Genomic DNA, 23,111 nt, shown 5'->3' on the forward strand with positions numbered 1-23,111 from the left:
CAGTACATGATACTGGAGAAACCATAGCTTTGGATATATGGAACTTGTTGGCAAATTGATGTCTCTGCTTTTTAATATGCTGTCTAGGTTCATCATAGCTTTATTTTCAAGGAACAGGCACCTTTTATTTCATGGCTGCAGTCCTCCATGATTTTGGAGCCCAAGAAATCTATTACTGCTTCTACTTTTCACCCTTCTATTTGTCATGAAGTGATGGGACCAGATGTCATTATCTAAGTTTTTTTAATGTTGAGTTTCAAGCCAGCTTTTTTACTGTGCTCTTTCACCCTCATCAAGAGGGTCTTTAGTTCCTCTTCACTTTATGCCATTAGAGTGGTATCATATGCATATCTAAGGTTGTTGATATTTCTCTCAGCAGTCTTGATTCCAGCTTGTGACTCATCCAGCCCAGCATTTTGTATGATGTACTCTGCATATAAGTTAAATAAGCAAGGTGACGTACTCCTTTCCTAATTTTGAACCATGGGACATTGTCCCATGTCCGGTTCTGTTACTTCTTGGCCTGCATACAAGGTTCTCAGGAGACAGGTAAAGTGGTCTGGTACTCCTATATCTTTAAGAATTTTCCACAGTTTGTTTTCATCCACACAGTCAAAGCTTTTCTCATGTTCAACGAAACAGAAGTAGATGTTTTTCTGGAAACCCTTGCTTTCTCCATAATCCAGTGAAGGTTGGCAATTTGATCTCTGGTTCCTCTGCCTCTTTGAAACCCAGCTTATACATCTGGAAGTTCTCCATTCAAGTACTGCTGAAGCCTAGCTTGAAGGTCACTTGATATTCTTGGCTCTACCACTAGATGTCAGCAAATTCTAGAAAAGGATGGGCCTTTCAGGGTGTGGGATTGGGGCGTGTTTATTCCTATTTTCTTTCTGTTTTAATGTATTATCCAAATGTTCTACTGAAAACGTATCACTTAAATTCTGGGGAAAATAAAATTAATATTACTCATATAGGCACTTACTTGTAGTGAGCACCATATCCTCTCCGTTATAGAGCAAAATAATACCATTCATTACCACTTTCAAGCTATCAGTGGATATCTTACTTCTGTAAAGTGTTAGTCGCTCAGTTATGTCCATCTCTTTGTGATTCCATGGACTGTAGCCCTCCAGGTTCCACTGTCCACGGAATTCTCCAGGCAAGAATACTGGAGTGGGTTGCCATACCCTCCTCCAGGGGATCTTCCCAACCCAGGGATTGAACCCATGTCTCCTGCATTCTGGGCAGATTCATTACTGTCTGAGCCACCAGGGAAGCCGAACCCAACATCTTTCCCAAAGACAAGACTGGTTCTCACTCTCCCAAGACTCAGTTTCCACATCTTTAAAATGGGGATAGCAATTCTTCTCCAAAGTGTTGATCACAGTATGTAATGCTGTGTTGCCATGTAGGTGCTAGAGCCAGTTCAGTTCAGTTGCTCAGTCATTTCCGGCTCTTTGCAACCCCATGGACTACAGCATGCCAGGCTTCCCTGTACACCATCAACTCCAGGAGTTCGCCCAAATTCACATCCATTGAGTCAGTGATGCCATCCAACCATCTCATCCTCTGTCGTCCCCTTCTCCTCTTGCCTTCAATCTTTCCCAGCATCAGGGTCTTTTCCAATGAGTCAATTCTTTGCATCAGGTGGCCAAAGTATTTGAGTTTCAGCTTCAACAACAGTCCTTCCAATGAATATTCAGTACTGATTTCCTTTAGGATGGACTGGTTGGATCTCCTTGCAGTTCCAAGGGACTCTCAAGAGTCTTCTCCAACACCACAGTTCAAAAGGATCAATTTTTCACCACTCAGCTTTCTTTATAGTCCAACTCTCACATCCATACATGACTCCTGGAAAAACCATAGCCTTGACTAGATGGACATTTATTGGAAAAGTAATGTCTCTGCTTTTTAACACGCTGTCTAGGTTGGTCATAACTTTTCTTCCAAAGAGTAAGCGTCTTTTAATTTCATGGCTGCAGTCACCATCTGCAGTGATTTTGGAGCCTAAGAAAATAAAGTCTGCCACTGTTTCCACTGCTTCTCCATCTACTTGCCTTGAAGTGATGGGACTGGATGCCATTATCTTAGTTTTCTGAATGTTGAGCTTTAAGCCAACTTTTTCACTCTCTGGAACTTATTGGCTCTTGCTTGGTGGTTGGTTTCAGTGTAGGTATGGAGGCTTTTGGATGATCTCTTGTTAATTAATGTTCCCTGTAGTCAGGAGTTCTCTGGTGTTCTCAGGTTTTGGGCTTAACTCTCCGGCCTCTGGATTTCAGTCTTGTTCTTCCAGTATATTCTCCAACTATACAGCACTGATAATAAAACTTCTAGGTTAATGGTGAAAAGATTCTCCACAGTGAGGGACACCCAGAGAGGTTCACAGAGTTACATGAAGAAGAGGAGAGGGAGGAGGGAGATAGAGGTGAGCAGGAGGAGAAAAGGGGGGACTCAAGAGGAGAGAGACAGATCTACACAGTACTCTGTTCCCTAAGTGTTCTCTGTAGCCCATAACACCCACAGAGATTCACAGAATTGGATTGAGAAGAGAAGGGGGAGGGAGGAAATAGAGGTGACCTAGGGATGAAAAAGGTGAGTCAAAAGGGGGAGAGAGTAATCATGACACTCCTGAGTAAAAATGGATACTGAATATTGGATTTTTCAATGTCCAAAATTGATATATCAAATACTGAAAAAACAAAGGTTAAAAATCTACAGGAGAGTTAGACTCTTAAAAATACAATATTAAAAACAAAAACAAAAATTTAAGAAATATATATGAAGTTCACTTTTAAAATGGGGTCTTTTTTTTGCAAGGTTATAGTGAAATGAAAATGAAAATTAAGGAGTAATAGAGGAGTAATAGAGGACTTTAAAAGAAAATAAAAGAAAATGAAAATAAAGGAATAATAGAGGAGTAACAGGGAATTTTAAAAGAAAAAATTTAAAAACAGCAAACATTATCCTCAATGGTGAAAAATTGAAAGAATTTCCCCTAAAGTCAGGAACAAGACAAGGGCGCCCACTCTCACTACTACTATTCAACATAGTTTTGGAAGTTTTGGCCATGGCAGTCAGAGCAGAAAAAGAAATAAAAGGAATCCAGATAGGAAAAGAAGAAGTGAAACTCTCACTGTTTGCAGATGACATGATCCTCTACATAGAAAACCCTAAAGACTCTACCAGAAAATTACTAGAGCTAATCAATGAATATAGTAAAGTTTCAGGATATAAAATTAACACACAGAAATCCCTTGCATTCTTATACACTAACAACGAGAAAACAGAAAAGAAATTAAGGAAACAATACCATTCACCATTGCAACAAAAAGAATAAAATACTTCAGAGTATATCTACATAAAGAAACAAAAGATCTATATATAGAAAACTATAAAATACTGATGAAAGAAATCAAAGAGGACACAAATGGATGGAGAAATATACCGTGTTCATGGATTGGAAGAATCAATATTGTCAAAATGGCTATACTACCCAAAGAAATCTATAGATTCAATGCAACCCCTATCAAGCTACCAACGGTATTCTTCACAGAACTAGAACAAATAATTTCACAATTTGTAAGGAAATACAAAAAACCTCGAATAGCCAAAGCTATCTTGAGAAAGAAGAATGGAACTGGAGGAATCAACCTGCCTGACTTCAGGCTCTACTACAAAGCCCCAGTCATCAAAACAGTATGGTACTGGCACAAAGACAAATATATAGATCAATGGAACAAAAAAGAAAGCCCAGAGATAAATCCATGTACCTATGGACACCTTATCTTTAACAAAGAAGGCAAGAATATACAATGGAAAAAAGACAACCTCTTTAACAAGTGGTGCTGGGAAAACTGGTCAACCACTTGTAAAAGAATGAAACTAGGACGCTTTCTAACATGATACACAAAAATAACCTCAAGATGGATTATAGAAACTATAAAACTCCTAGAGGAGAACATAGGCAAAACACTCTCCGACATAAATCACAGCAAGATCCTCTATGACCCACCTCCCAGAATATTGGAAATAAAAGCAAAAATAAACAAATGGGACCTAATGAAACTTAAAAACTTTTGCACAACAAAGGAAACTATATGCAAGGTGAAAAGACAGCCTTCAGACTGGGAGAAAATAAGAGCAAATGAAGAAACACACAAAGGATTAATCTCAAAAATATACAAGCAACTCCGCCAGCTCAATTCCAGAAAAATAAATGACCCAATCAAAAAATGAGCCAAAGATCTAAACAGACATTTTTCCAAAGAAGACATACAGATGGCTAACAAACACATGAAAAGATGCTCAACATCACTCATTATCAGAGAAATGCAAATCAAAACCTCAATGAGGTACCGCTACACGCCAGTCAGAATGGCTGCTATTCAAAAGTCTACAAGCAATAAATGCTGGAGAGGGTGTGGAGTAAAGGGAACCCTCTTACACTGTTGGTGGGAATGCAAACCACCACTATGGAGAACAGTGTGGAGATTCCTTAAAAAACTGGAAATAGAACTGCCATATGACCCGGCAATTCCACTCCTGGGCATGCACACCAAGGAAACCAGATCTGAAAGAGACACATGTACCCCAATATTCATCGCAGCACTGTTTAAAATTGCCAGGACATGGAAGCAACCTAGATGCCCATCAGCAGATGAATGGATAAGGAAGCTGTGGTACATATACACTACGGAATATTACTTAGCCCTTAAAAAGAATTCATTTAAATCAGTTCTAATGAGGTGGATGAAACTGGAGCCCATTATACAGAGTGAAGTAAGCCAGAAAGATAAACACCAATATAGTATACTAACACATATATATGGAATTTTAAAAGATGGTAACGATAACCCTATATGCAAAACAGAAAAAGAGACACAGATGTACAGAACAGACTTTTAGACTCTGAGGGAGAAGGTGAGGGTGGGATGTTCAGAGAGAACAGCATTGAAACAAGTATACTATCAAGGGTGAAACAGATCACCAGCCCAGGTTGGATGCATGAAACAAGTGCTCAGGGCTGGTGCACTGGGAAGACCCTTAGGGATGAGATGGAGAGGGAGGCGGGAGGGGGGTATTGGGATGGGGAACACATGTAAATCCATGGCTGATTCATGTCAATGTATGGCAAAAACTACTACAATATTGTAAAGTAGTTAGCCTCCAACTAATAAAAATAAATGGAAAAAAAAGAAAAAAAGAAAATTTTTTTAAATTAAAAAAATAGTAAAAATATATCTAGAATTTCTCTGGAGCTGTTGTGGGCAATGTGGGTTCAGTTCAGTTTCAGATAGCCCCTTGTTCCAGCTTACACTTCTCGATATCTATAGGCCCCTTCCTGTGTTGTCGGTGTTAACTACAGGGATTTTTTTTTCCCATTTATTTTTATTAGTTGGAGGCTAATTACTTTACATCATTGCAGTGGTTTTTGTCATACATTGAAATGAATTAGCCATGGATTTACATGTATTCCCCACCCCGGTCCCCCCTCCCACCTCCCTCTCCACCCGATCCCTCTGGGTCTTCCCAGTGCACCAGGCCCGAGCACTTGTCTCATAACTACAGGGATTTTAATCTGTTGCACTAGTCACTTCTGAAGTGGTTCCCTTTGTTTATTTGACTTCTGTTTGCTGGTCTCTTCAGTGTCTAATTTCCGCCCTGACACAGGTGGCAGAGGTGGTCTCTTGTTTAGGTTCGCTTGTTCAGTCATGCTCTGGGGAGGGAGGGTCACTGCAGACAAATCTCACTGGCCTGTGTGGGGAGCACTTGCAGTTTTCCAGCCACACTGGGTTTGCCCCCGCTCACAGCGTGTGTGCTTTCCCTGTCTACACTGCTCAGGCTCCAGGCTGCGCTATAGGGAGCGGGCCCTGAGTTGAGTGCGGTTCCAGCTTACAGGTACTCCACAAAAGTGCAGACTTGTTTGGGCCTGCGTTTTGTGCCTTCCCCGGCCTGAGCAGGTCAGGCAGCCAGGAGCTTGATGAGCTCACTCTCCCCGGGTGTGGTGTGCCTTATCCCCTCCGTGGTCCCAACCTCAGTTTCCGCTCCCACCGGTTGGGTGCGCCTTGTGTCTGTTCTGGGGAGCTGGTCTCTAGCCGCGACCCTCCTGGCGGATGTCAACCATCCAGAATCTCAGGAAGTCTTTGTTTATAAAGTGGGAGCCTGTTTGCAGTTTGGTAGGGAATGCCGTCTCTGGGGCCTAGTTTGCCCCTTTCCCCTCCCCCCTGCCTCCTGCCTCCAGTGGGGGTGGGCCAGCCCGCAGCTGGCTAGCTCTTCTCTGGAATTTCTCAGTCTTTCTTTTGTTCTGTGAATGGCCAGCAGTGTGTTCAGTTAGCATGCTTTTCGACGGTTAATTTTCTCTCTCTGTCTTGCTGTCCCACAGTTTAAGTTGCCATCTCATGTTAGCTCCCTCTGATTGCCCTCAGGGCATTCAGGCCAGGTCCTTACCCTAAGCAAGGCTGCCCGCTCCTCTCCGTTCAGCCCCCACTTGCTGGTGGCGGATGCGAGCGTCTGGGGTACTTTTCTGCTGGGAGTTGCTTTTAGGCATGTAATCTGTGGATTTTATTTATCTTTCCTCCCAATTAGGTTGCCCTCCGAGATTCAAAAACTTCCCCCAGACCCACCAGTGAGAGGGTTTCCTGGTGTTTGGAAACTTCCTCTATTACGACTCCCTTCACAGGACGGGTCTCAGTCCCTAGCTCTTTTGTCTCTCTTTTTACCTTTTATATTTTGTCCTACCTCCTTTCAAAGACAATGGGCTGCTTTTCTGGGTGCCTGATGTCCCCTGCTAGCGATCAGAAGTTGTTTCGTGCAGTTTGCTCAGCGTTCAAATGTTCTTTCAATGAATTTGAGGGGAGAAATTCCTATTCCTCCACCATCTTAGCTCCTCTCCCCCAACTTTTTCACTCTCCTCTTTCACTTTCATCAAGAGGCTCTTTAGTTCTTCTTCACTTTCTGCCACAACAGTAGTGTTATATGCATATCTGAGGTTATTGATATTTCTCCTGGCAATCTTGATTCCAGCTTGTGCTTCATCCAGCCCAGGGTTTCTCATGATATACTCTGTGTATAAGTTAAATAAGCATGGTCACAATATACAGCCTTGATGTATTCCTTTTCCTATTTGGAACCAGTCTTAGAGACACCAAGGGAACATTTCATGCAAAGATGGGCTCAATAAAGGACAGAAATGGTATGGACCTAACAGAAGCAGAAGATATTAAGAAGAGATGGCAAGAATACACAGAGGAATACACAAAAAAGGTCTTCACGACCCAGATAATCACAATGGTGTGATCACTGACCTAGAGCCAGACATCCTGGAATAAGAAGTCAACTGGGCCTTAAGAAGCATCACTACAAACAAAGCTAGTGGAGGTGATGGAATTCCAGTTGAGCTATTTCAAATCCTAAAAGATGATGCTGTGAAAGTGCTGCACTCAATATGCCAGCAAATTTGGAAAACTCAGCCATGGCCACAGGACTGGAAAAGGTCAGTTATCATTCCAATCCCAAAGAAAGGCAATGCCAAAGAATGCTCAAACTACCACACAATTGCACTCATCTCACACACTAGTAAAGTAATGCTCAAAATTCTCCAAGCCAGGCTTCAGTAATACATGAACTGTGAACTTCCAGATGTTCAAGCTGGTTTTAGAAAAGGCAGAGGAACCAGAGATCAAATTGCCAACATCTGCTGGATCATTGCAAAAGCAAGAGAGTTCCAGAAAAACATCCATTTCTGCTTTATTGACTATGCCAAAGCCTTTGACTGTGTGGATCACAATAAACTGTGGAAAATTCTGAAAGAGATGGGAATACCAGACCACCTGACCTGCCTCTTAAGAAATCTGTATTCAGGTCAGGAAGCAACAGTTAGAACTGGGCATGGAGCAACAGACTGGTTCCAAATAGGAAAAGGAGTACGTGGAGGCTGTATATTTTCACTACGCTAGAGCCAAGTTCTGTTCAAATCAAACCCCACACAGTTCAAGAGATACACAGTGAACACAGGAGTCCTTTAGGGAGTAGCCCACAGTGCAGGTTGCCCGGAACACAGAGCAGTTGGGAGACAAAACTGGAAACTTAGTCTGGATTCATGGGGTGGAGAGTACAAGCTGGGGAAGGAAGTTTGAAGTTCTCTTTGTAGGTAGTAAATTGCTTCTGAGAGTGTTTGTTTAATGATATCAGGGTCCACTTCAGAGAAACTACTATGGGCAGCTGTGTGTAAAGTGGCCTGGGGAGAGGCAGGTGGATGCTTTAGGAAGTCATTACAGTGTTATGATACCTGGGGGCTTAAACTACCTGCTTTCTCGCCAGGAGACCCTCTCTACAGTGTGGACAGGTCAGCAGACCTTGATGAAAACAGGGCTGGGGGAGGGGAGGGGCAGGGCAAGAGAGGTTGATAGATCTATGAATAACACTTATGTGAAACTAAATTGATATTCTTTTGGTTTTTTTATATAAAAAATCTTTCAAGCCCAATTTCAAGCATATATACAAGAAGTATATGAACCGCTTAATCAGCACTTTTTAAAATAACATTTTGTTTACTCTAAAAAATGCGTTTTCGTTAAAAAAAAAGAGAAAAATATGAAGGTATGTGCCACCTAGTAATCAGAATCAGAGTTGCAATTCTGAATATCTGAGCTTTGAGATGGAGAGGAAGGGGAGGAAAGAATGAAGGAGGGACTTGGCCTTGGCCTTGGCCTCAGCCAGTTCTTTCCAGAATTTACCACCCACTGGCAGCAATCTCTCTGAATATAAAACATTTAGTGTCTCTAAGCTCTAAAACTAGACATCAACCTCCTGTGTGAGCTGAAGAGAAAGCTGCATGTGTGAAGATGTTTGAGCCATAGAAACAAATACATACACAGATAAACTATCAAATCAGATGCTTTAATCTACTATTTTCTTAACAAACCAGAATGTTGTGAACACATTTCCAAAATAAAACCTATGTGTACATAATTTTTGTCAGTTGGGTTACATATTTTTGCTCTTTATTAATTTTTATCTTAATAAATTTTCCTGAGTATAAATTTCAAACAGTATAAAAATGTATATGTGTAAATTGAAATCATTCTGTAGTCTCATCTGCCTGAACCTCAGTCCTTGACCCAAAGATATTCACTGAAAATAGACAGATGACTATTCTTCAGGTGTATTTCTCTGTATATAATTTATTAATGCATAATTACATATAATCAGATATTTACATTAAAATATACTAAAATGCACATATTCTTCAAAATTATAGTCATGTACATTCTTCTGCATTTTGCCTATTTCACTAATATGATTTCTATGATTTGCTAATGTTTATTGGGGCCTCACTGGTGGCTCACATGGTGAAGAATCCGTCTGCGATGCAGGAATGAACAGTGAAACTGGTAGTCACAGAGTCGTGTCCAACCCTTTGTGATCCGATGGACTGTAGCCCGCCAGCCTCTTCTGTCTATGGAATTCTCCAGGCAAGAATGCTGGAGTGGTAGCCATTCCCTTCTCCAGGGGATCTTCCTGATCCAGGGATCAAACCCTGGTCTCCCACATTGCAGGCAGATTCTTTACAGTCTGAGCCACCATCAGGAACCTGGGCACAATTATTGGTTCTTTAGTGAATTTTCTGTTGACATCATTGACTCACCTGTCTGTTGGTTAGTAAGTCTACCTAACATACCAGAAATGTAAATCTACTTTTCTCATAATTGTTACTTTTTTCCTACCATTCTGTTTTAAATTTTTCAATATTATTAAGATTATACAGCTATGTAAATATAAAATTATTCAAAATAAAGTTCATTTTAAAAATAAATAGTAAATCACACCCATTAGTATAGCTATTACTTTTCTTAAAGCAGAAAATAAGAAGTGTTGGTGAGAATGTGGAGAAATTGGAACTTTGTGCATCGCTGGTGGGAATGTAAAATGGTGCAGCTATTGTAACAGTTTGGAAGTTCCTCAAAAAATGAAAAATAGAATTACAATATGATCTAGAAATCCCACTTATAGGTATACACCCAAAAGAATTGAAAGCAGGGACTTGAACAAATATTTGTGCACTAATGTTCACAGCAATATTATTCACACCTACAAGACTTACTCCTCACCAAATTTTAATCAGGTTCCTCTGAACCTTTGTCTCAACTAGGTTTCAACCTTTGAACACTTGAGTTCATCTTTGAATAGCCTAATTTTTAGCAAAAATCCTACTAAGTCAACTTAGCAAGAATCCCCACCCTCAGTATCTGATCACCATGGCCTACCTTCAGCAACGACACTGGTCAGGTCAGTTTAATCAGGATCTGCACCACCCCCACCCCCAATCATTATCCCTGATGTTTCTGCTTTGATTTTCCATCCACTGACTCCCCAGTCTGCTCCTTGGCTATGAACCTGTATTTGCCCATGTTGTACTGAGAACTGAGCTCAGTTGTAATCTGAGGTCTCTTTACTCTTATTACAATAGTTTCTGAATAAAATCTGTTCTAACACTTTAACTACTGTTAACTAAATACAGCTCTGATTTTAACAACAGTAGCCAAAAAAGGGAAACCCAAATGCCTACCAGTATGACTATCTTACAGTGGAATCTTATGCATGTGTGCTAAGTTGTTTCAGTCATGTCCAACTCTTTGTGATCCTATGAACTGTAGTCCTCTAGGCTCCTTTGTCCATGGAATTCTCCAGGCAAGAATACTGGAGTGGGTTGCCATGCCCTCCTCCAGGGGATCATCCCGATCCAGGAATCAAACTTGTGTCTCCTGTAGCTCCTGTATTGCAGGCAGATTCTTTTACCTCTGAGCCACCAGGGAGGCCCCATAGTCGAATATTATTCAGCCTTAAAAAGAACTGAAAATCTGACACATGCCAAATGAAAGAAGACACAACACACACACACACACACACACACACACACACACCCCAAATACTGTATGAGTCCACTTCCATGAGGCACCTGGAGTATTCAAATTCATAAAGACAGAAAGTAGAACAGTGATTGCCAAGGCTGATGGAAACAGGAAATTATTGTTTAATGAGCACAGAACAAGATGAAAAGAGTTCTGGAGATGGATGGTGATGATGGTTGTACAACAATTTGAATGTACTAGAGACCACTAAACTGCACTTTAAAAGGATTATAATGGTAAATATTATGTGTATTTTACAAATAAATAAATAATACAGTCCATTGTAATAGGAATTGTGCAATACACTGGGGAGTATCAGGCGCCAGCCCTTGGGAGATTAGAGCACTCAGAGCCCTGGCAGCTTCAGAACACAAAGGAAAAAGCTTTACAGTGATTCAAGGCTTCAGTATTTATCTCTGTTAACCCAGCCCACACTCAAGTATAGGGATTACTCATGCACATGCATGAAAACTGGGAGGCACGGCTCATTAGTGCTACCTTTTTTTTCACTGTATATATATATTATCTTTACCACTGAGCCACCAGAGAAGCCCACCTCTATCCAGAGTCACTATCAAATCTTATTTTATTTTTAAAATGGTTAACCTAAATAAGTAGTTCTTTCTCCCATTCATGGCCCTTTAATATGTCTTCTTCCTAGGTTCTGTGTACTGGACTAGTGGATATATGGGGCTTCCCTAGTGGCTCAGCAGTAAAGAATCTGCCTGCCAATGCAGGAAACTCAGGTTTGATCCCTGAGTCAGGAAGATCCTCTGGAGAAGGAAATGGCAACCCACTCCAGTATTCTTGCCTGGAGAATTTTATGGGGAGAGGAGCTTGGTGGGCTACAGTCCATGGAGCCAAAAAGAGTTGGACATGACTTAGTGACTAAAAAAAACAGTGGATATATGATGCTTCACTTCTACAGATATCATAAGCCAGAGGGGAAGAGGATGGGTAAATGTGAAAGGGATTAAGAGATACAAACTTACAGCTAGAAAATAAATAAATTACTTTAATGTAATGTACACACTGGAAGAGGAAATGGCAACCCACTCCTGTATTCTTGCCTGGAGAATCCCATGGACAGAGGAGCCCGGTGGGCTACAGTTCATGGGGTCACAAAGAGTTGGACATGACTGAGTGACTAAAGCAACAACAATGTACACATAGGGAATAGTCAATAATATTGTTATAAGTTTGTATGGTGACCGATGATAACTAGACTTATGGCGGTGATCACTTCATAATGCATAAACTATTGAATCACTATGTTGTGGTACACCTGAAATTAATATAACATTATGCATTAATTATAACTCAACTTTTATAGAAAACATAGGTTTGCTTTTTTGAAAATAACTTAGACTGGAAGAAACAATCATATCAAGTTCATAGAAGGAGATGAAATACAGAATCAAAATGATGATCTTTTTATAGTTGCTCTCTTCTCAGGACTCACTTTTAAATAGACTCTTCATAATTTATATTTTTTATTAGAGTCCACAATCTGCTAAGTAAAAGCAGCAATAAGATATTTCATAAAGTATCATACAATTTAAATATTATGAACTTATTTTCATAAAAAATTATGTGCATATTCATACTGGTTAACCTAAAAATGATATGACTCATCTATGGTCTAAAATAATGTACAAGAAATTTAGTTCCATTACTAAAAATAATCCCATCACTACATTTTTTACATATTTTACAGCTAAAAGGTTGTGCTGTTAATAAAAAAGATCCACAGACTAATTTAAAATGTAAAAAATAATTCTATAAAAAACCCAAGAGAAAAAAAAAGCCCAAGAAAATCTTTAAGTCCACTTTTATTCTCCTTTTTCCTCCTCACATACAAAACTTCTCCACACACTGCATTTCTTGCAAATATAAAGTCATTTGATGTTGGTCAGGTACTATTTTCTCTCCTAAAACTTTGCTGGCATCAAAATATGACAGTTAACCAGTGTTAAATCTATAAAATATGTATATAGGGCAGCACATTAAGCTTTAGATGCTTGCCAATTAAACCACATAAAAATTGGACAAGACCCCCATTCTACATGTTCAGAATCAGGTGTTCACAGTCCCTATCGGCTGCCTGTATATAGCTCAACAGGCAGCAGAGGCAACCGGCAGTTACTTTGAAGGACATAGAACACTATGATCTGGAAGCACATTATGATGTTATCACAGTGTCATATAGCATCCCACCTTTGTCCAAGGTGGTCTCATAATTCTAGAATGGCAGGTCCAGCTGATACAAAATAAAGACAGACAACACAACATTTAGCCTGTGGAGACACCCTAACTCATCACTATGCACACACTGATTCTGAACACAGTTCGTCCTGAAAACTTGTCAAGAACATCCTGATGTTTTAGACTGAGTAAAATACATCTGCCCTTGGGTGCATGAGACAAGTGCTCGGGCCTGGTGCACTGGGAAGACCCAGAGGGATCGGGTGGAGAGGGAGGTGGGAGGGGGGACCGGGATGGGGAATACATGTAAATCCATGGCTAATTCATTTCAATGTATGACAAAAACTACTGTAATGATGTAAAGTAATTAGCCTCCAACTAATAAAAATAAATGGAAAAAATTAAAAAAAATTAATTAAAAAAAAATTTTTAATTAAAAAAATTAATAAATAAAATAAAATACATCTGCCTTGCACTTCACTGTAACTTTTTTGACAGTACTTCATGGGTCAAAAGTGATCTAGATGGCAACTAATGACTGTAGATGCCTCACATGCCATTTTTCTCATAATATGGAAAGTATTTTAATTCTATAATTCCATAGGAAAGATAAGTTAATAGAGTTGCTATGCTTTCTTCCTTCAAAGTACATTTTATAGTTGATTCTCTTTGAAGCTTTAATCCAATTACTCTGCTCATTTTCACATGAATACAAGGGTTTCCTCTGATATAGCCAAACTCAGGATCATCCACAGCACTGCATGCTTGAAGTAAGGAAATAAGAAACATGACATGCAACATAAATTGGACTTCTCTGTTCAAAAGGCACTTCATCAGGGCAGACTGTGAGATTCTTTCATTTTTCCAAGTCATATGGCTTTAGGTCTTCAATGTACCCTTTATAGGAATCTGGATCGGACAGACTGAATGAATATTCCAACACAGTCACTGATTTGGGGAAAAAAATGTAAGTCCTGGACTATCTGGTCACAGTGTTTTGGAAACGCATGGTTCAGATTCTGAAACAGCCCACATTGTGAATAAGAAACGTGCAGCCAGGAACCCATAAAAGAATGGATAAAAAAAGAGCAAGATCAAACCTTTTTAAAGGGTCTTTTCACTGTTCAAATACAAGAACATTTTTGTGTATGATGTACTTCTATGATTAACTCACTACTGTACATTCAGGCAAATCACATACTCAAGACTCCTCTGGCTGCTTGGGGTGGCAGTGTGAGTCACAAGCCAGCTGCAGGAGTGGAAATTTTCTCTTCCAGGGAGTGGGGCAGGGTCTGGCTTCCCTGAACTGCTTAGCGCCTCCACCAAGACCTCTCAGTACAAAGGCGGGCTGTGTACAAAGGAAGCCCAGGGTGCTCGGGTCACAGGCTCCGGGCTCCAGGAAGGGGTCCCATGGCTTCCTGGCGCTGCTCAGGAAGGGAGGCTCAGGTTCACTGGAGCCATCTTAGAGATTGCCTACTGCAACATCATTTGCTCATCTCTCTATATATTGGTTCCTGAGAATGCTTTCATATATCATGAGAATTAGCCCTAAATAATTTGCAAGTATTAACCATTTCAGACAAGCTTTGCTGGGATGTTGTTTGCCATGGACTGCTTTAAATTTTTCAGTAATAGAATCCTTTAAAAGTAATACAGCTGGGCTTCCCTGGTGGCTCAGTGGTAAAGAATCCACCTGCCAATGCAGGAGTTGTGGGTTTCATCTCTAGTTCCAGGAAGATCTCACATGCCTCTGAGAAACTAAGTCCATGCACCACAACTCCCGGGCCTGTTCTCTGGAGCCCAGGAAGCACAACTAAGGAAGCTGGAGCACCCTACAGACTGTGGGAGAAGGCTCTGCAGTGAGAAGAGAAGCTACTGCAGTGAGAAGCCCATGCACCGCAACTAGAGTAGCCCCTTCTTTCTACAGCTAGAGAAAGACTGCATGCAGCAATGAAGATCCACTGCAACCAAAACAAACAAATACAATTTTTTTAATTAAATAAATAAATAATTTTTAAAGTCATACAGCTCACTATGATAAATAATAGAAAAGCATTATCCTGGCCACCATTGGCTGCCCAGAAACAGTAGAGTATTCAGAGCTTGTAGCGTCAGGACACAGTGAGAAAGCTTTAGAGTAATTCCAGGTTTCATTACTGAGCAGGCATTTATAAGACAGTTTCCTTGATTAACTTAACCTCTCCTAATTTCCCATAGCCTAGTCTGAATTAGGGGTTTAATAAGAAGTAGCTTGACAAAGAGCTCTTAATATCAATGGAAATCTTGGGAGCCTGGGGCTTAATCCTTCACCTACAGGGCTCCCCACAATGGTGAAATCAGAAGGCTACACGAACTGTTCTGTGGACCAGCGACTGGTCCCTTCACACTTTAGGAGAGTGAAATAGTGTCAGCCACTCTCTGAGTCTATGGCCCAAATCATGGGCCTGGGCACACTACACACTGTGTCTCCTTTGTTGTGACCCAGGGCCATGTATCTCCACAGTCCTCTCAGCTCACGGTGATTTTCCAGGTACTCATAAAAGGTAAATGTCACTTTTGTTTGTTTATTATGATTCTCATCAGTAGTTTTGCAGCTGTGATCCCCAGACCAGCAGCATCAGCATCACCTAGGAACTTGTTAGAATATCCTTGGTCCTCAACCAGATGGAGCCCAGTAATGAGTGTTTACACAAGTTACAGATGACACAAGGTAGTTTGAGAACCACTGCTCTAAATCTAGAAATGACTGCTAAAATTGTATATGTTATCATCTCTCTTAACCTCAGTCTTCTCAGTGGATATAACAAAATCCCCCACTTTACCACAGTGGTCTGAGGAATAAAAGGGAAATCCTTTGCAAATGGTATCTGTTGACACTTCTGTGTTGCAAGACAAATTACCTCCTGGAGCTGGGAAAATAATAGAAAATCCTTATACTATTTCCTTTAAAAAAAATGCTGCAACTGCCCTAAAAAAATAAAGTCTTTAAAACATGTGCTTCCTTTTCCTCCTGACTTTATCTTCCAGGAGACTATAATAGTAAGAAGATATATTTTTAAATGTCTGGCACACAATAGGCCTTCAACAAACATTAGTCCTGGCCTGCCCTGCTTTCTCTCTCACATAAAACTAACATAGAATAAGCTACATTGACATAAACTACATAGAATATAGATATCAGAGACAGCATCTGGAAATGTAAGTAATAGGTAAAATATACATAAATTTGCATAATTTGTATGAAACTTTGGTGTAAGTGTCTTTATTGTAGGAGGAGTCCTAAGGGAAGAAAATACTCCCGTCATTTCCTTTTATTCCAGGTGGTTACTTGGCCATATTAGTTTAGCTCAAGTTTAACACTGGAGAGAAATCATTTCTGCCTGATCAGTGTGACTAGAGGTTTCCCTTGAGCCACAGGCCTAATACAAACATTGCCATCTTGCCTAGAACATTGTCTGTAACATACCACCCACTCACTACATGGGAATGAATGAATGAATGAATGAATGACAGTGACTCTTGAGCTCGGTCTCTGGATGATCACCCATCTCTTCATACAGAGGGCTGCAATAATGACCTCTGGTAAATCAAAAGAAGTGGGAGCTTTTTTAATACTTTTTTTTTTATTTTTGGCCTCTTGACATGTGGCATCTTAATTTCCAGACCAGGGATTGAACCCACGCCCCTTTCAGAGGAAGCATAGAAATCTTAACCACTGGACCACCAGGAAAGCCCATGAAGCAGGTTTTGACGACCTCTGTGTATCAGGCTTTGTTCTAGGTGTTCAAGATACATTAGTGAACAAAACAAAATGTTTGCCCTCTATGCAGCTTACATACTAAATTCTAAAGGTATACAGGATGAAGCAGACAGCATACACTGTAACATCAGGTAATGATAATTGCTATGAATGTGTATGTGGATATGAGGCTTAGCAAATGGAATTATCATTCTGTCAGCAGCTTAGAGAAATGACTGATGCCAATTCTGAGGTATTTAATGTACAAGATAAGTCTAGAATATCTTGTCATATCATTTAGCAAAGAAGCTGTCAAAGATTACTGGGGAAGAAAATAAAGGAATACAGAAGTCATGTCAAAAGGACACAAGATATAACCTGGCAAGTCTTCCACTGTCTATGATAGAACTTGAGCATAGAAAAAGACCATAAGAGGGACTTCTCTGGTGATGCAGTGGCTAAGACTCCACACTCCTGATGCAAGGGACCTGGGTTTGGACTTGGGTCAAGGAACTAGATCCCATATGCTGCAACTAAGAGTTCGTATGCTGAAAAAAAATCCCACATACTGCAACTAAAGATTTCATACCCTGTATGGTACAACTAAGACCCCGCACAGTCAAATAAATAAATATTTTTAAAAGACTGTAAGAGATTGAAACACATTGAATATATTTTCTAAACTGTCAAGACACTTCTCAGAAAAAAAAAAGATATATAAATGACTTAAATATATGAAAGAACATTCAACCTCACTCATAATAAGAAAAGTATAAATTAAAACTGAAATGAGATACAATGTCTCACTTATCAGGTTGGCAAAAAGTCAAAGGCTTGACCACATAGTCTTCGGTGATGCTGTGAACAGGAACTCTGATGCTTTGATCATGGGAATGTAAAATAGTACCACCCCAGTCAAATCTTGCAAAATTATATACGGCATTTTCCCCTTTGACCCAGTAATCCCACTTCAAGGAATGTATCCCAATGATACACTGGCAAAAATACAACAAGGAATATGAAGTAGACTATTCACTGCAGTTCTATACATAATGGCAGAAAGTTACCAAAAAAATTCATCAGTAAAGGACTGAGAGTATTATGTAGCTGTAAAAAGAATGAGGAATATATACTCTATATACTACTTTGGAATGACTCCTTGGTATATTGTTAAGGTGAAAAAAAAAAAGGTGGAGAAAGTCATGTATTACTATAATATGCTACCATTTATCTGAAAAGGAAGAGAGGGATAAGTACTGTCATCTAAAAAAAGATGTACAACTTGAGAGTTGTGAATTAAATTTTATTTGGGGCAAAATGAGGACTGCAGCCTGAGAGGCAGCATCTCAGATAGCTCCAAAGCAGCAGTGGGGGAAAGTCAACATATAAGGTTTTGGTGAAGGGGGAGTTCAATACCATGAAGCATTCATTTTACAAAAGGTTTTTTGTTAGTCGTGAGGGTCTGATGTCACCATGAAAAGATTTAGTGCTTTTCTAGACATGAGGAGATGCGAAGATTGAGATCATAAAATTTCTTCCTAAAAACATCCAACTATCTAAAGACCTGTCCCACCAGATTCCCTGGAGCACAGAGTGCCTCACTCCACCCTGAACTCCCTCAGGGATTGTTGAAGGTCAACAGCTATAGCAGCATGGGGTTCAATCTCCATAGAGGCAGATGGCAAATGCCTTTGTTGTTCAGTCATTGGCAATGCTCTTGGTAAGTGCCAATTTGTAGTTGACAGTACGTAGATGACAGAGATAGACAATGATAGATAGATAGATAGATTCCTGATATTAAATTTAAATAATGGGCATCCAATTTCATCTGGTTCTCCCATTGCTCCCATCTTGGGCTCCTGGAGTTCAGGCTATGGGATTGGCAGCAGCAAAGTAGCCCAGCTTTGCAAAGACCCCTACGCACCCAGTCATACATCTTCCCCATTGAAGCCACCATCTAGATTTCTAAGAGGGTCAATTTAGCTGAAGAGGCAATAAGGAAAGAGGCCAAGAGGAGATTCACAGATTATAGCCAAACCTGTCCCTTCCAACGTTGAAACTAAGCCAAAAACAGAAGGCAACAAAAAAGAATAAAGCTTCAGGAAAAATGTGCAAGCAGGAGGCAAAGGAGGAGAAAAATGGAAATCTACTAGAACTGGGGTGGTTAACCAAGACACTAAAGACTGCAGGAAAGAAGAAAACAAAACAAAACAAAAAGGAGTGCATGGCCTCTGATGCAGCAGGATGTAAAGAAGTCAAGTCAGTCTGGCATAGTTAAACCAAGTCTTATCAGTGGTCCCAGAACTTTCTTCCTTCAACAATATGGAGGAAAGGTTGTTTTTGTTTTGTTTTGTTTTGTTTTTTAATCAGCTATTAGAATATGCAAATGTTTGGTAGTTCCAGAAACATATTTTTAAGAAGGAAGAAATTCCACTTCATCTTATTTAAAAAACATGTTTAGATAAGTATAAATGCTTCTTTTTGGAGGCGAAGTCATGAACTGGCTATTTGTTTTTCTGTAAAGCCATAAATTAGTGAGATATTGAATTAAAGGAAGATTTGACTGCCTGTGTGTCAGCTTAGCATTCCATAGACTGAAGGCAAGGGTAGTGTTTACATCCTGTTACACGAAGTCTATCTAAATGGTAATTCACAGCCACAATCAGGCAGTTAACTTGTCATAAATAATTAAAACCACTTATTTATGTTGTTTCATTAATTATCGTATCAGAAAGCAAAGAAAGCTGTCAAAGACAATTTGGATAATGTCAAAAGCATTCGGGAACTAACTTGAAAAGGGCTACAATGCCAATTAGAATATCATACACGACTGAGCAACTGAACTGAACTGAATTGAACTGAAGGATAAAAACTGCAGTCACTTCATGAGTCAAAACACATCAAAAAATGTTAAAAACCAACGAGTTGATAACGATTCCAAAAAATATATTCATTGGTCACCTTTACAGGATGATGCTAAGGGAATCCAAGCTGCCCCTCAGAGTGATGAGACTGTTTTCAAGAGGAATTTTTCCTTCATAGACATATCCTAACTGGTAAATGAAGGAAGAATTATAGAACTGGAATATCACCATATTATAAACCCCTAATGAAATTATGAATCTGGGTAATGATTATCAATGGCCACTAATATCTTAGAAAGGAGACTCAGCCAGATATTCTGTATCTCTCAATGAAAACATACACAAAATTTATGAAATAGTCCTGCCTCCCCAAAAATCAATCTTGAATCAGATCAAAGCTCTAGGTCTACCAGCTTACAGGAAGTATAAGGAACAAAAGAATATGCTAATCAACATTTCAGTGATATGAGCAGCAAAATCCAAAATGTGAGAAACTTTACAGGATAAACAACCTTTTTCTTCAACAAATAAATTGAAATAAAAATAAAATAAAAACAGAGACAGGGAACCAATGAATTGAGAGACCTATGAGACATCAACGAAATACAACATATGGAGATTATTTGAATCCTGTTTCAAACAAACTATAAAAGAAAAATTAGTCATTCAGGAAAATTGAAACACTAAATAGAAATATCATAATATTAAGAAATATTGTTAATTGTTTTATGTTATTCATATCCAATTTTTTCTTTAAAGGCTATACTGTTTGGATGGATTAAATATGATTGACTATAAATTGATAATTATTGAAGTTGGTTGGTGAGAATATGGTAATCCATTACTATCTACTTTTATGTATATATGTTTGAAAAAATCCATAAGAAAAAATAAGAAGCATACATCTATAGTGCCCCTACTATAAATTCATGTCCTTACTAAGAGTTGAACTAATCCTGAACATAAATGCACCATTGGTCTAGTTTGGTAGAAATGCAATAACAAGGTCAGAAAAAGAAGCATAATTAAATGAATTACGAAGGTTAAGCACAGTAAGTAAAAAAAAAAACAAACATAAGCTAAACCCTTTGGCCATCCATAGGCACTAAAGATATTAAGAAGATAAAAGTAATACTAGAACTTTTTGGGCTTCCTTAGTAGCTCAGATGGTAAAGAATCTGCAGGAGACCTGGGTTTGCTCCCTGGGTGGGGAAGATCCCCTGGAGAAGGGAATGGCTCCTCACTCCAGTATTCTTGCCTGGAGAATTCCATGGACAGAGCAGCCTGGTGGGCTACAGCTGTGGTGTTGGAGAAGACTCTTGAGAGTCCCTTGGACTGCAAGGAGATCAAACCACTCAATCCTAAAGGAAACAAACTCTGAATATTCATTGGAAGGATTGATGCTGAAGCTGAAGCTCCAATACTTTGGCCACCTGATGCTGACTCCTTGGAATAGACCCTGATGCTGGGAAAGATTGAAAGCAGGAGGAGAAGGGGACAACAAAGGACAAGATAGTTGGATGGCACCACCGACTCAATGGACATAAATTTGAGCAACTTCCAGGAGATGATGAAAGACGGGGAAGCCTGGCATACTGCAGTCCTGCAATGGGGTCACAACAGAACTTTTCAGATATTTTTGCAATTGTATTTGAAGATTTACCAGATGCATTGGTAAGAGAATGATGACAGCAAGTTAATTCTTCTAAAAACCAAATTTGATCATCTGTAATCTCTACCATCACCCCTAGTCTCCTCCTCTGCCTTTCTTCTCTGAGTAACAGCTGCTGTTGTCTCATCTTGAACCAGTCATTCAAGCCAGAAACACTGGAATCACTGACTCATTCTTCTACTTCATTCTCCAAATCCAATTCTTTACCAAGAGCTGTTAATTTGCAAATAATTCTAAAATGCTTCTACTTCTCTCCATCTCTACTTCTATCATCCTAGCAAATGCCACCATAATTTCTCATCCACACTACTGCAATGGCCTCTCAATTCTTTTAGTCATCCCTCCACTCTTGCCCCCTCCAATCAATTCTCAGCAGTGCAGCTAGAATGTTTGCAAAATGCAAATCCTGTCAGGCTCATTTCCCTGCCTAAATCCCTTCTATGTCTTCCCCTGGGTCTTGAGATAAATACCAGAATCTTAAACATAGTATGGCTTCCCAGATGGCTCAGTGGTAAGGAATCTGCCTGCAATGCAGGAGACACGGGAAATGTGGGTTTGATCCCTGGGTCAGAAAGACCCCTGGAGGAGGGCATGGCAACCCACTCCAGTATTATTGTTGGGCAGATCCCATGGACAGAGGAACCTGATGAGCTATAGTCCATGTGGTTGTAAAAAGTTGGACGCGACTGAGCACACATGCAAACACAGTATATAAAGCTCTGCATAATCTGGTGCTTATTACCTCTCCAGCCTCATCTCCCACCATTTTACCTCCCACTCTCTGCAGTCCAGTCACAATGACTTTCTGTTCTTCAACTGCATCACACTCCATCTATGTCAAAGTCTTCATGCATATGGTTACCTCTGCCTGGAACTCTTGCTCACACCCTACTTCCTGACCCTAATCTTCTGGATAACTCTTATTTATCTTTCAGATGCCAACCTAATATCTTTTTCTAGAAGTCCTCTAATCCTAACTCCTCTGCTCCCAGATAAGGTAAACTACCCTCCCTATGTGTTAGCAGAGTACTTTTCCCATCATAGCCCTTATCACATTGCATTATTTTTAAATTTAAATTTATTTAAAATTATTTTTTAATTTAAATAAAGTTTAGTATAATTTTCTCCCATTAGACTCTAAGCTCTATTAGGGAAATACTCAAGTATAACTTTTTCACTATTTTATTTCCAGCATTTAGAGCATTGAATGGCAAAATTTACTCAAAAAATTGTTAAAATGAAAGACAAATAAGTCCCTGTTCTGAAAGTGACACAACTGTTTCATTATTAATAATGAAGAGAATGGGGATATTGGTTTAAAAAAACATCAAAAGTGCCTAAGTGTTACAATATTTTCATGTCCTGATGGCCCACCTATCCACAGATTGTGAGGCATTCTATCGGTAAGGTCTATGCTAAGAGTAAGTTTACACATTATGAGTGTCTGCTGTTTAAGGCCAATTGTACTCTGCATCCATTCCTGTCCAGTATCTTAGAGACTTTGCTACATCCTTAATCTCTCTCTAATAGATCATAGTGCGTGCCCAGCGACCTCACAAACTGTAGCCTTCCAGGCTCCTCTGTCCATGGGATTATCCTGGAAAAAATACTGGAATGAGTTGCCATTTCCTTCTCCAGGGGATCTTCCTGACCCAGGGGTTGAACCCAGATATCCTGTGTCTCCTGCACTGGCAGGCAGATTTTTACCACTGGGCTACCTG

The 23,111-nt window shown here is 39.7% G+C and overlaps 1 pseudogene; it reads right to left on the reverse strand.

Annotated features, from left to right (window-relative positions):
- Positions 1 to 13,635: 13,635 nt before the first annotated feature.
- On the reverse strand, positions 13,636 to 22,222 carry LOC110124419 (sodium/potassium-transporting ATPase subunit beta-3-like; annotated as a pseudogene).
- Between the last annotated feature and the right edge of the window lie 889 nt (positions 22,223 to 23,111).

Source organism: Odocoileus virginianus, chromosome X (genome assembly GCF_023699985.2).
Source record: "Odocoileus virginianus isolate 20LAN1187 ecotype Illinois chromosome X, Ovbor_1.2, whole genome shotgun sequence".
Taxonomy (NCBI): domain Eukaryota; kingdom Metazoa; phylum Chordata; class Mammalia; order Artiodactyla; family Cervidae; genus Odocoileus; species Odocoileus virginianus.